This window comes from Pseudorca crassidens, chromosome 1, assembly GCF_039906515.1.
Source record: "Pseudorca crassidens isolate mPseCra1 chromosome 1, mPseCra1.hap1, whole genome shotgun sequence".
Taxonomy (NCBI): domain Eukaryota; kingdom Metazoa; phylum Chordata; class Mammalia; order Artiodactyla; family Delphinidae; genus Pseudorca; species Pseudorca crassidens.
In genome coordinates this window covers 122,738,293-122,751,015 of record NC_090296.1, presented here as the reverse complement: position 1 = coordinate 122,751,015, position 12,723 = coordinate 122,738,293, and the positions used below count along the sequence as shown (strand labels likewise).

Sequence of the window (12,723 nt, the reverse complement as noted above, 5' to 3'; positions counted from 1 at the left end):
AGCTTAGGAAGGATTCCTCCAAGAACAGCAGGAGGCCTCAGTCAGAACCCTGAGAACTTGCCAAGCCAGGAGGAGGTGACTGGAGGCTCAGCCTTCCCTCCAGCCTGTGGCTGCAGCGCCTCCCTCAGCCATCCTTCCAGCCCTACTGGACAAAGGCAAACACCAAGGCCCAGGGAACAGCAGTTAGTAGTAAATCCCAGAGCAGAAGCCAAGTCTCGAAGACAGTGTGGTCCAGCAAAGCTGGGTAGTTCTGGTCTCAAATCCCAGTCCCACCGTTGACCAGCTGGGTGACCTCTCTAATCCTCAGTTTCCTCATCTGTAAAATGGAACCCATAATGCCCACTTTGCAGGGCAGTTGTATGCACTAACAAGGGCAGCGCTCTTCCAACACCCTGCCGAGGTTCCAGCATGCAGTCAGTCAGCATGGGGACGTGTGCTTGTTCTGTCCCACCTGCTCCCTGGACTCCAGGCACAGTGCACTCCCTACCCCGCAGCACTGGGAGAGCAGAGGGAAGGCCTGGAGGTGGGGGCAACAGGACCTGCCCTATTTCCTGTGATCCTTCCCAGCCCACTGCCCACCCAGCTGGGGGCTAAAGGACCAGCCAACAGACAAGCCAACAGCCATGGCCAATCCTCCCTGCCCCACTCTCAGAGCAGAAGAGGTCCATTCCCTGCCTCATTTTATCCAGGAGAGGTAGTGGCATGTCCCAGGTCATACAGCCCCCATCAAGCCACTTGGTGGAAGTTGGGTGTCTTCCTCTCCTTCCCCAACTTCGGAGAATACACAGCCTCGATATAGGATCTGGCAGTGCCACAGGGCTGTAGACCAGGAATCAGAAGGTGTTTTGAGGTCTCTGTCTCTTGCTTCCCCTCCGATTGCCTTCCTCCCACGGGGCTCTCCTGCCCACTGCCCCTACTCCTGTCCTCAAGAAAGAAGCCCAGCAGTAAGCCTGGCCCTAATCAGGGCTCTCCTCATTGTGGGGGCAGAGATGGGAGCACGTGAAGACTCTCTGAGCCCTGGATGGCTGAGCCTCAGGACACCCTACTGCAGCCTCCTCCCCAACCTACTGGTAAGTAACTGGGGCGGGGGGGTGTGCGTGTGTATGCAGACAGGATCACAGGTCCTAAGAACCTGGGGCCCACCCCCAGGGTGACTGATAGCCCTTCCCCAGCTGGGCCCGCCTCCACCCCTTTGCATCTAGGGGAGAACTGGTCTGTCTGAACCACAAGCCCACAAGGCCCAGGAGCTGGGGATCCTGGGACTGAGAAGCCGGATGCCTGACTTAATTGCCTAGGCTCTGCAGTGCTTTTCAATTGAGACCCAAGATGCAGTTGGCCACTCCCTGTGCCTCAGTTTCCTTATCTGGAACCTAAAAGAATGAGATCATCTCTGAGCCTGCCTTCTCCTTCCCACATTCTCCAGTTGCATACCTATGACCTCTGGGACCCTCACAGAGTCAAGAGGTGCTCCCAAGTCACCAAGGGCACTAAGGGCAGAAAAAGGAGTCCCAAGCATTTGTGGGTGCTGGGGGGGCAGGATCACCCTGACCCCAAGGAGACAAGGAATCCCAGAGAGACCTGCACCTACCCTAGGCTGGCAGAGGACACCCATCCTCCCTCCCCAGGGAGGAAAGTGGGCCCAGGCAGGAGAGCGAACATGGCTCCTCAGTGAGGCTAGAGGCAGCCAGAGCCCTCTCTCCTTTCTGCACGTGCCCCAGCTCACCCCTCCGTGCCTCACCTCCCATCTCTGTCCAGCCCAGATCTCAGGCTCGGCCCCAAGCTGTCCCACATGCCCCCTGGACTCCAGGCACAGTGCCCTCCCTTCCCTGCAGCACATACAACCCCAGTTCCCCCAAAGCCCCTGGCTGCGCAAGCTAGGATCCTGAGCCCTCCCTCCAGGCAGCCCTCCCCATGCCTTCCCCACTGGCCTCCAAGGCGGCTGGTGGGGGCAGCCCTACTCCTTGTGCCAGCAGGGACTCCCCTGGCCCTGCATGGCCAGAGCCTGATAACAGTCTCCTAAATTAAACAATAAACAAGAAGTTGTTCTAGATTTTCCTGACGCTGCAGTTCCTGAGTAATCCCCGTAGCAAACAAAAGGAAAAGAGCCCCAGTTACTCTAAAAGAGACTCACTTCCTGTTTCCAGGCGGAACCTCCAGCCTGAGCCAGAGGAACCCCCAGAGGGGGATTCTGCTCCAGCCACCCGCCCCGGCTCCAGACCACTCACCCCCTCCCTTTCCCCCCACCGTCTCAGCCAATCATGGGTTGACACCCTTAGCGGCCTCCTAGATCCCACCTCTCCTCCCCTCCCGCTCTGCGCCATGTGACCTTGGACAGGGCAGGTCACCTCACAGGCCTCAGTCTCCGCATCTCTCAAGCATCCTCACCTCTCAAGGATAAAATGAAATATGTGACCACTTGAGGTTAGACAGAAATTTTCTTGTATTTTTTAGAGATGGATGCTGAAATATTTAGGGGTGAAATGTCATGATGTCTATAATTTACTTTAAACTACTTCAGAAAGATAAAGCAAAATGTCAAAGTGTCAACAACTGTTAAATCTAGGTGAGCGGGTATATGGGAGTTTCCTACACTATTCCCTCTATCTTTCTGTATGTTTGAAAATGTTCCTAACCAAAAGTTAAAAAAAAAAAAAAGTTGGTCACATGAACCAGAGCCCCACGAATAATGCCTCATGCTCCTGGCAGGCCTGAAAGGCAACTGGATCTCTTAAGTAGGTTAAACGTCCCCCCTGCCATCTCCTTTATGTGGTTTCCCTAGAAATCGCTTTTGCACAAATTCCGCTGAGTCCTAGCTCAACATTTAGAAGCCTTCGCACATTCAGAAGCCAGACACAGTGCTTTACTGAAGCAACTGTTGTCGTCTTTTTTTTTTAATTTCATTTATTTATTTATTTTATACAGCAGGTTCTTTTTTTTTTTAATTTTTGAATTTTATTTTATTTTATTTTTATACAGCAGGTTCTTATTCATTATCTATTTTATGCATATTATTGTATATATGTCAAGCCCAATCTCCCAATTCATACCACCACCGCCAGCGACTGTTGCCTTCTGACCCACCACCTCCCTCTGGCCCACCACTTCCCTGTCCTTTCTGCAAAGCAGCCCTGGGCTAGAGATCGTGATGCTGGCTCCATCCTCATGTGGCCACTACCCTCTCTGAGCCTCTGAATGTCGCCCCCCACCCCGCTTAAGCACAAATGATAAGTCAGTGACTGCCTAGCCTTCTCATTCAAAGGCACAATGTTACCGCACAGAGACCGATATCCCCATTTAACAGATGGGAAAGCTGAGACTCAGGCCAGGAGAGACTGGAAGCAGAACACAGAAGGTGGGGACAAAGGGAGGTGGGAGTGAGCAAAAGCTCCCTGTCTGCCCCCTCCCCACTCCTCCCCATTCCTCTATCCCAACCCTGGCAGCACAAATCAGAGAGAGGATGGCCAGCACCTCCCTTTCTCTGGTTCCTATGTACAAGCTTCCTGGTCAGGAATAAATGGCCGTGATCACAATCTCCCAGCCAGGCCCAGCTGACCCACACCGGCGTTGGCCAGGTCCACCTCTGCCGATCGATAATGGAAGAGTTAACAGTACCCCAAATAATCAATCGCTAATTGCTGAATGCCATGCAATTCATCAGGGAGAGCTACGTGTGGCCAGTGACTGGGCAGCCCTGCCCTGGCCTGGCGGAGATGGAGAGGCAGAGGCAGAGAAGGCCTCGTCTGTCGCGAGCACCTCAGCAGAAAAGCCGCCTATAACTTGGAGCTTCACAAACAGGTGTCCTAGGCCCAGCTCACATCCCCAGGCACAACGGAGAGGCGGAAGAGGCAGTGGCCGACGAGGCCCTGAGGGATGGGCCACATGCCCCTGGTCAGCTCATCTGGCCCCAGGTCCCCTGGAAGTGCCAGGTACCCAGTCCCTGTCACCAAGGCATTCCCAGGCCATGAAGAGAGACCAACTGCCATGTATCACGGGCCTTGCACACAGTAGGCCTCACATATGGTAGGTACACAGCAAACGTTTGCAAAATGTAAAGCAGATATGCTGCTCTCAGAGTTCTGAGGAAGGAGCAGCTACTCCCAGCCAGAGTGACCAGGAGGGGTTTCTAAACATGGCATTTGGGCTGAGTGTTGAAAAGTGGGTGGGATCTATGGGCAGAGACAGAGGAAGGAATCAGGCAGAGGGGACAGCAGAGCAAAACCCTGGAGGAAGGAAAGCCAGAGCGTGTGTGAAAAGGAGAGTGAGTGGCATTTGGCTGGAGCCTGGGTGCACAGAGGAATCTGGAGGGAGATGGCTGGGAGAGAGAGTCAGACAGTGCAAAACACTGATGGGTCCAAACGCCAGTCTGAGGGAATAAGAAGCCCTTGAAGGGTGCTGAGTAGGAGCATGACAACGAGCATGTGTTTGGAAGGACCGTTAAATGCCATGGCGTCCACAGTTACTGCCAGGTTGCATGCCCTAAGAGGGCGGGGGCTGGTCTTATTCATCTCTGTCCCCATAGCAGCCAGCACAGCCAGGCCCAGAGGAAGCACCCAACACGTGAATCGCTGTATGATTACAGGACCGTCAGATGTGGGACTGGGGACTCCTGGACTCACAGCTGTGGAAGATGCTGTTTGTATAAAAATACATATTTATAGTAGAGTCTCAAACACAGCCTTTTGAGGCAGGCTGGGAGAGAATTATCTCCAGTTTACAAAGAGGGAAGCTGAGGCTCAAAGAGGGAAACAGTGACCTGGCCAAGGTCACACAGCTGGCAGAACCCAGTGCTCTCCCCACCCGGCCCAGAAGGCTGAGCCCTGCTTGCCTTGGCATGGCCCAAGGCTGCCTAAGATGGGCCCAAGGCCCATCCCCTCCTCATTCCCTGTCACCGCCACCGCTAACCTGTGCTGGCCAGACAGAGAAACGCAGCAAATGTTGCCCCATTGAGCATCCCCCATACTAACTCCAGCTGGGACTGGCTGCTGTCACCATGGCAGCCTGTCCCTGCACCTATACTATCAACAGGGCTAGGCAGGGAATCGCTAGAATCCCCAAGCTTGGTCTAGACAGACCTTGTTGAAGACAGACCCACTTCTCCCCAGCCTCCGCCCCTCAAAATTTGGGAAGCATACCAATGGAGCAAGAGTCCTGGAGCAGGAATCCAGAGACAGGGTAAAGGCCAAATCACTGTGTGACTCTGGAGAATCACTTCCAAGCTTCCTCATCTGTGAAATGGGTCGGTGCTCTCTGCCTACTTTACAGAACTGCCATGAGGACTAAATGAGGAAGGGAGTATAAAAACTTATGGAAAACTAGAAAGCAAACTGTCCTGGAAAATAATAAGTCTCCTCTCTACTCCAGCCTGGAGATTGAACCTCCAACAGGACTCACTTCCCTCTCCCAGCAGAGGGCAAAACATGAGCTAACATTTACTGAGACTCTTCAGTGTATCAAGCTAGTGCACAGTTTACCTGTGTTATTTCAACGTACACTAATGACACCCCTACAAGGTAGGTATCGTTCTCCCATAATAGATGAGGAAACTGAGGCTCAGAAAAGTGATTTGACCGAACTCATCCCACTCAGAAGGAGCTGAGTCAGAACTCAAACTTGGTTCCAGATGGCATCCAAGCCCAGGCCCTTTGATTGAGGGGTCCATTTCCACACCTCAAAATCTCAGAGCTACAGAATCAGTGCTCAGGGTTAGGCTGCATGTCCACACCTGAGCTGCATGTAACACACATATACTCCTGAGGCCTGAGACCCTGACGTCAGATGCGCCGTGCCCACCCCATGGCCTGTGGACCAGCAGGGCCATTGGAGCGGCATGGGGAATGGGGGTGCGGATGGGGGTAGCTGGCACAGATGGTCTTGAGCCAATTGGATCAGTCCTGGGCATGGAGCCGCCTGTCCGGCTGCCCTGGCAGATGGGTGTCAGAACTGGAACACCTGCCAAGGCTCCACCTCCATGTCCAAACCAACCTGGACACTGAGGTTCCATTTTGGCCCCCTCCCGTCCTGACCCTGGGGGCTGGCAGTGCCTACACAGATCCAGAAGGTCAGGGTGGCAGCCGCTATCTCTCCTTCAGCAGCTGGTGTCTCCCCTGATGTGGCCATATGGCCCCATACGCTCCCTGACAGCTGGACTGCCAAAGCGACTGCCTGAGGATGTCCTCTGCAAAGGCCCCGAGGCCCCAGCCTCCCCGCCCACCACTGCCCTGGCAGGCCACAGGCGCAGCCAGGAAAACCCCAGGCTGGGATGCCCTGCCCCCAACTTGCTTTATGACCTTGTGTAAGTCACTGCCCCTCTCTGGGCCTCAAACTCTTCCTCGGTCAAACAGTGATGCCGACCGCCCCTCTACGCCTTCCCTTTGTATTCCACTTCCAAGGTCACTAACTTCCACCCAAACTCACTCCAGGTACCCAGGGAGAAAAACGTATCCGTTTTATAAACATAGAAACTGAGGCCCAAGGGACCTCAGGGACTTGCTCAAGTGTGCACAGTGGGAGGGCCAGTAGTGAAGGCTCATTTTATGACTCCAGGATGCCTGCCACCTCTGTATGCCCAGGAGGTGGGAGTGGTGATCACCGAGGCCCTGCCCCACTCGGATGGCCTACATCACCCCACCTGGCTCCCCACCCAGTCCGAATTTCTCTCCATCCTCCATCAAAGGGGAACCACGCACGGCCACTTGGCTCTCAGGGCGAAGGCTGACAAGGTGCCTGCCCCTGCTGCTGCCCTCGGCACCAGCCTGGATTCCCAAAGCAGCCTCAGGACTGCCTCCCTGCCTCCGGCTCTCCTGGCCAACCCCTCCCCCGACCACCAGAGGGAGAGGTTTAAATTGCAAATCTGATCGCGTCCCTCCAGAACTTCAACCCTACAACCCCTGAATACGGAATCAGCCCACACTCTTCAGTCGGGCACTCAAGATCCTCCTCCGTCTTGTGCCAACCTGCTCTGTGCCTGCTGTGCCCCTGCATAAACTACTCCATTGCAAACATGTTCCACCCATGCCTGGCGCCTCCCACCTCCGTGCCTTCGCTAACACTAAGCCATCTGCCTGGAAAGCCCTCACTTGGTCACATGCTCCATTCATTCACTTATTCAGCGTATTTACTGAGCATCTACCAAGTGCCAGAAACATCCCAACAGGTCAAATTGCAGTAGCCCTTCCGGTCCATCTGAAATAACCCCTTGCCAGCCTCCCTGCCCCATACCTCTGCAGGGGCCCAGCCCAGCCTGCCTCATACCCAGGGGTGTGGGTCAATGTCTGTGACCCCTTTCAGGGACAGCCCACCCAGGGAGGGGCCCAGGTTTGTCATCAGTACCCCCAGTACTCAGCCCAGGCCTCAAACCAGGAGATGCCCCCAATGTGGAGTGAGCCCCAAGTGAAGGGTTCCAGGCAGTAAAGAGCAAGGCCAAGCAAGACATGGTTCTTGGGAGCAGATGTCTGGGCCCTGGAAGTCCGCAGAAGAGACTCTGATTGGCCAGGGTGGTCCCCAGTTCCCTCAAAAGGAGGCCTGAGTGGTCAGGGGTAACTTTACCCTTTCAAGTCACCCAAGGGCCCAGCCCAATCAACAACTTATCACTGAATTTGTTATAATTTAAAAACACAGGGGCTTCCGTGGTGGCGCAGTGGTTGAGAGTCCACCTCCCGATGCAGGAGACACGGGTACATGCCCCGGTCTGGGAAGATCCCACATGCCGCGGAGCGGCTGGGCCCGTGAGCCATGGCCACTGAGCCTCCGTGTCCAGAGCCTGTGCTCCGCAATGGGAGGGGCCACAGCAGTGAGGGGCCCGCGTACCGCAAAAAAAAACACAAACATGGCAGGGCCAGGGCCTGGCTGGACACAGAAATTAAGGGGGCCACACTGAGCACTACCCATTCCCAGTCAGGATGTTTAGGGAGGGGAGTGGCTGTCTTTAAAAAGACAGTGGGGGCTGCGAGCACCTGACTGGGATTTTCACCCCTAACAAACAGATCTGGGGCCAAAGAGGTACCATGTTCTCTCCCTCTCCATGGCTTGAGGTCCCATATGGAGGGCTCATCCTGCTGGAGTCAGTTGGGGGCAGTGGGGGGCGGGGAGGGGTGCGAAGTAGACATCTGGCCATGCTCCAGCCACGTGGGTATCAACCAGGGCATCAGTCAGGTCAGCACACAGGAGGCAAAAGTCCAGACTCAGGGAGCCACACAGGGACAAAGGGGTAAAGAGGTGGGGAGAGAGAGAGAGAGAAATGACAGCTAAGAAAGACTGAGTCAGCTAGAGCTGGCAGAAAGGAAGGGGTAGAGGCAGAGAGAGTCTGCCCCAGAGTGAAGCCAGCAAAGAGGCTAAGGGAGCCGCCACAGGACCCAGCAGGCCACCACCACCACCCCCAGCCCCAGGATGAGCTTTGGTCACTCCTGGGCAGCAGCCTCCCCACCAGAGGACTTCAAGGGCCTGAGTGGCCCTGGGGATGAGTCCAGGCTGTCATCGGGACTGGGCTGGGGGGAATGGTCACAGAAGTCACAGAATGGTCACAGAATGCCTGGAGTCGATAGCTACTCCAGCTGCCTATGTCTCAAGTGGGCCATTTGGGAAGGAAGTGGTCCCAGTAGTCATCAGACCCCATCCCTGCCAATGCACATTTAGACCTCCGTGTGGAGAACTCATTCACCTGAGGGTGAGCTCTTTGCCCCACAAAGGGACTCCAGGGTAGAGATCCTGAGACAGTGGGAAGGGTTCCAGGGCCCAAACAGGAGGACCTAGAGTGCCAGGCTGGGGTTGGGAAACCACTCTGATTCCCAGAATGATACCGACATCCCAGTGCCAGAACCAGGTTTGCAAACCATCAAGCAGAGCCCAGGCAGACTCTGGCCCCAGATCTAGGAGGCAAAGATGAATGAGGCTGGGGTCAAGCCAGGGAGAATCAGGCTGAGAGTGGCTGCACCCACCTCCCTGCCCATCTGGAGAGGGTGTTGGTCACAGGCAGCAGGAGAGCTGCCCTGGGGAGACCTTCCAGCAGCAGGCCCCCAGAGCCCTGCTGCCCAGTCAATAAAGAGGGCTTGAGGGCCCTCCCTGCCCCCTCCCCACCTCACCAAAGACCAGGTTTAAAGGATACCTTCACAGTGAAAGGGGCTGCCCTGAGACTGCAGATCTCCTGTCTCCATCTCTGCCTCAAAATCCTCTTCTTACAAGGTGGCAGAGAGATTCCAGAAAGGGGAGTGGAAGTGGAAGTGAGGTCTAAGCCTGAAAACTGGTCAAATAAGATATTACCATACCCCAGAGACCCAGGTAGATACTGACTGGCCCAACATCACGATCCTTCACCCAGCATCTAGGTTGAGAACAAGACTTCTGACCCCACAGGCTCATACGCTGAGTCCCAGGAAGGAGGGCACATGGACAAGGGCTGCTGGGGAACTCAGCTGCTCCAGCCCGGAATCCCAAGCCAAAAGGAAGGATTGGGAGCAATCAGAGAAGGCTTCCTAGAGGAGGAAGAACCTGCCTGGAAGCAGGGAGGATTTGGTAATGCGGAGGGGCCTGCAGGGGGCCTGAATACTGACCCTTTCTTGGGCCTCGCACTCCTGGGGACACTGGCCTCCCTCCCTCTCGGGGCACCATCCTGGACCACATCTCCCCATCCTAGCTTCTGCAGGGGCAGGGCTGGCATGGCGGGGTGGTGGGGGGTAGCTAGGAAGTTTCCTGAAGTAGTCAGCAGTGGACAGGAATGCGGGAGGAGATGCAAGAAGATGGAGGTGGGGACCGGGGTACAGCACAACCACAATCTCATCACACTGAGTGAGGCACGCAGGATCATGGCTCCAAGCAAAGCAGGGATAGGGGGCGGGGGTGGCACTATGCTGGAGCCCTAGAGGTTTCCCTTCCACTCCCTAGCCTCTTGGGAGCTCCTGCGGGCCAGGGCTGATGGGATGCACTTTGCCGGCAGTTCCCTTCTTCCAGCCGCCTGTCCCACGGAGCAGAAGGAGCAGGGACACACACACACACACACACACACACACACGCGGGAACGTCTCCCAACTCTCCCCACCTCAAACCCGTGTCCTCAGCCTGGCTGCAAAGATGACCTCGCGGCCCTGGGACCTGGAAGCTGTGGCTGTGCCTGACCCTGGAGGGGTCCAGGGGTCCAGCGCCCGGAGCGGCTCTAGAGCGGCGCCGTGGGGCTGGACGGGTGTCCCAGAGAGCCGGCGGCTGCGCTGATGGGGTGGTGGAGATGCACCCATTGGCCCGCCGGGCGGCACAACCCGCGCCCCCGCCCCATTCCTCCCTCTCTCCTCGAGAAAGGAAGGCCGGAGTTCCACCACTAAAGAGCCTCCATCCTCTCCCCCTACACGCAAAGTTGCTCCAAGTCGCCGGGGTTCCCGCGACACGCGAGGGTTAGGCGGGGCCGCCCAGCGGGCGAGAGCGCGGTCACGAACACGGGTGCCGAGCGCGCCCCCCCTGCAGCTCCGCGCGTGCACCCTCCCACAACGGGCGCGCACCCAACACCCCACCCCCCAACCCGCGGCCCCTGAGGCTCCCGCCCAATCAGAGGCCGCGCACGCGGCGCTGCCGGCAGGCAGAGACACCCGGGCTCCCTGGCCTGCGTCCCCGCGGCCCCCGCCCCGCCGCGGTCTCTCGGCCCGGCCACACTCACCGTTCCGGGCGCGCACTCTGCGCGCAGCTCCTCTCCGGGGCCGCATTCCCCGGCTCCGTTTCCCTCCTGTTCCCGCTCCGGCTTGGGTTCCCGCTCCGCAGGGCTCGGCTCTGAGATGGTGGCCGCGGCAACGAGCGAGGCAGGGAGGGCGTGTGCGCGTGTCTGTGTATGTGTATGTGTGTGTGAGCGCGCGCGGTGTGTGTGCGTGTGCACGGGAGGGCCCCGCGCTCCCCCGCGCGCCCCGCTCCTGCCTCCTGCTCTCCACTCTGCGATGCCAGCAGAATCCCTAACGCGCGCTCCCACCCTCCTGGGCGCTCACACTCGCGCACACACGCGCACACCCGGGCGCGCACACCCCCCCGCCACCGCACACCCGGCTCCGCACTCCCGACTCTCGCCCTCCTGGGGCGCTCACAAAGGCCCCTGGCCCCGGCCTGCCGGAGCCCCCGGAGCGGGGCCTGAGGAGTGGCCCTGCGGTCCTACCGGGCTGGCCCCGCCTTAGGTCCTCCGGTGCTCCCAGAGGGGCCCCCTCGGGCGTCCCTGCTCCTTCACCCTGCCCTGCCGGGCCGCGGCCGTGCTCTAAGCCTGACCCCCGGCCGGGGAGCCCGACTCCGGCTTCCGGCGCTCCCACCCAGAGGCGCTGGCTCCCTCCTCCTCGCCTGCTCCGCCGCCTGCAGCCGCGTGCTCTCCCGCTCCTTTCTTTTCCCCTTTTCTGTCACTGCCTATCCTTTTATCTTCTCTCCTTTCTCCCACCTGCAGCCGCCCCGATCCCTGTCCTCAGTCTCTCCGGCTGCCTCTCTATCTTGCCGACGCCCTCTCCCGCGCCTCCTCCCCACCGCCCTGCGCTGCCCTCACATTCTCCGCATTACATGGGGTGCCGCCCGCCACTCGCCGGGCCCGAGGTGCGGACGCACTGTGGGCGGCGAGGGGACCCGCCGAGCCCGGGCCCCACCGCCCCCTCGGCTCTCCGCTTGCTCCTCGCTCCTCGCTGCGGCCTGGCGGGCGGCTACGTCCCGCGCTAGCCTCGGCTGTCGCTGACAGCTCCCATCTCGCCCGGGCTTAAAGGGATAGCGCACCGGGCTCGACCTGCCCCACCTGGGGGCGCCGAGGAGGGCGGCCTCCTGCGCCGGCACAGTCCGGGGCGGTGGCGCAGCCGGGGCGGTGCGGGCGGCGCCCTGTCCGCCGCGGTTGAGCCCAGCCCTCCCGGGCTGGAGGTGAGTCAAGGAGAGGGCGGTCGGGCCTGACCACGCCATCCAGGGGGCGCTCCGTGCTTGTTGGCGGCTAAGCCTAGGGGCAGGCTGGAGGTGTGAGGCAGTGCAGGCTGGGCGCCCAGCACTGCGGGGCGGGGAGAGGAGGGATCAGGGAAGCAGCTGTCCGGATCTGAGCACAGGGTGAGGACACCTGTCATGCTAAGAGGACAGGGCTCACAGGATGGCCTCCCGCTCTTGCTGTGTGACCTTGGGCAAATGCCTGCCTCTCTCTGGCCTCAGTTTACACTTCCTTGGAAGGCCATTGGCTTCCATCGTCTCTGGGGCTCTGATTTGGTGGTAGATCCCTCCAAAAATGAGAGAGCAGGAGGTATGACGGAACTTCGCGGCGGGTGGGGGTGGAGGAGGTCCAGGAAAGCTCCTGGAGGAGTTGACACTGAAGCTAGATATTGAAGGATGAGTAGGAATTGACTGGGCAGAAAGGGCATCCCATGGTAAGAGAAGAGGATATACAAAGACCTGGAAGCGAGAAACAGGGAAAATGCGTGTATTTGCGGGGAGGAGAAGCTGTAAGAGCCTTGAATTGAGGAGTTTCAACTTTGTTCTGGGGCAGCAGTGGGGATGCCACTTAGTTAATCTAGGCAGAGGCCTCCCCATCCTCCAGCCATCACAGAGGCATTGCTAAGGGCTCCCCAAATCCAGGAGCTTTTGAAAGAGGCCTCCTCTCCTCTCCTGTCTTCTCCTCTCCTCTCCTCTTCTCTCCTCTTCACTCCACCCAGTCCCAACTTCTCCCAATATCTCCAGCCAGGCGCAGCACAGCCTCCCCCTGCTGACCGGAGCTGGAAGTGGGAGAAGCCCAGGCCTCGCTGTAGTGGTGCT

General features: G+C 58.2%; 1 protein-coding gene across 6 annotated transcripts in view; it reads right to left on the bottom strand.

Moving 5' to 3' along the window:
• Positions 1–11,874, bottom strand: part of LINGO1 (leucine rich repeat and Ig domain containing 1) — a 202,745-nt gene extending 190,871 nt beyond the window's left edge. For 4 of the 6 annotated variants that reach the window (XM_067754333.1, XM_067754315.1, XM_067754305.1 and 1 more), the window contains exon 1: positions 10,637–11,819. The gene's annotated coding sequence lies outside the window, so the exon portion shown is untranslated. Of the gene's footprint in view, positions 1–10,636 lie in introns of all 6 variants that reach the window. The other 2 variants (XR_010947028.1, XR_010947030.1) reach the window with 2 other exon arrangements.
• Between the last annotated feature and the right edge of the window lie 849 nt (positions 11,875–12,723).